The following is a 1,482-nucleotide window of genomic DNA, read 5'->3' on the forward strand; positions in this document are numbered from 1 at the left end:
CTTGCAAGAAAATAGGGACAGCAGTCCCATGATGCAAAGTGTCTTATTTAAGTAACTTAGAAGATATGTGGTTTTGCATCATGTATCTTTACTATAGTGGCTTGCTTTCTGTCTTAGTCAGGGTTTGTATTGCTGCACAAGCATCATGACCAAGAAGCAAGTTGGGGAGGAAAGGGTTTATTTAGCTTACATTTCCACATTGCTGTTGATCACCAGAGGAAGTCATGACTGGAACTCAAGCAGGTCAGGAAGCAGGAGCAGATGCAGAGGCCATGGAGGGATGTTCCTTACTGGCTTGCTTCCTCTGGCTTGCTCAGCCTGCTCTCTTATAGAACCCAAGACTTCCAGCCCAGGGATGGCACCACCCACAATAGGCTGGGCCCTCCCCCGTTGATCACTAATTGAGAAAATGCCCCACAGCTGGGTCTCATGGAGGCACTTCCCCAACTGAAGCTCCCTTCTCTGTGATAACTCCAGCCTGTGTCAAGTTGACACACAAAACCAGCCAGTACACTTTCTTTTCTCTCTCTCTCTCTCTCTCTCTGCCTGTCTCCTTCTTTCTTTCTTTCTTTCTTTCTTTCTTTCTTCTTCCTTTTTTCTTTCTCTCTCTCTTTCTTCCTTTTTAAGTTTTATTGCATTATGATGAGAAAAGTTACATGATTTCAATTTATCTGAATTTGTTAACATTTAAAAACATATTTTAAGTAAATAGAATTAAGTCACATTCTTGTTTTCCTTTTGTGCCCCGACTCCTCCCAGAGACCCCCTTCAATACCTACAATATCTTTTTTGTCATATTCTTTAAAATTTATAAAATATTATAACAATAAAAATGAGTATTATAAAAGTTGTTTGATATAAAACAACAATCACTTTAACAGTCTTATGTAGATGCTTGTCTACGGCAATACTGAAAATACGGTTTTCTCAATATAAATTTTAAGTAATTCCAAACGTATTAACTGTACACTTCAAAATAATACATCACTACTAATATTTTCTTAAATGAACATAAATATGTAAAGTGTTTTTGTTTGTTTGTTTGTTTTGTATGTAGTAGAGCTTAAAATCTTGGCTTTTACTGTGGTAACTTGATACAAGGGTTACAAATGTCAAGCAAAGCATTCAGTCTTACTCTTTGTTCTCTTACAAACCCTCTCCCAATTTGTCTACATTTCTTTTGGGTATATAAATACTTTTAAAATATGTAAGCTGTTCTGAAAACCATAGTATAGTGTAAAAACATGAAATAAACAATACTACTAATAGAGAGGCTGAGATAGGAGAAGCAAGATCTCAAGACCATTATGTTGTACACAGCAAGACACTGTCACAGACAAACAAGCTGAAAGTGTATATAGATTGTATAATATTGGACCTATTTCTCCAATTACCAAATTAGAAAGACCATTCAATGACAATCAACAGATTTCTAATTCCTCATATTTTTGGATTTCAATCGATTAGGATATGTTGGTAATA

Source organism: Mastomys coucha, unplaced genomic scaffold (assembly GCF_008632895.1).
Source record: "Mastomys coucha isolate ucsf_1 unplaced genomic scaffold, UCSF_Mcou_1 pScaffold13, whole genome shotgun sequence".
NCBI classification, from domain to species: Eukaryota; Metazoa; Chordata; class Mammalia; order Rodentia; family Muridae; genus Mastomys; species Mastomys coucha.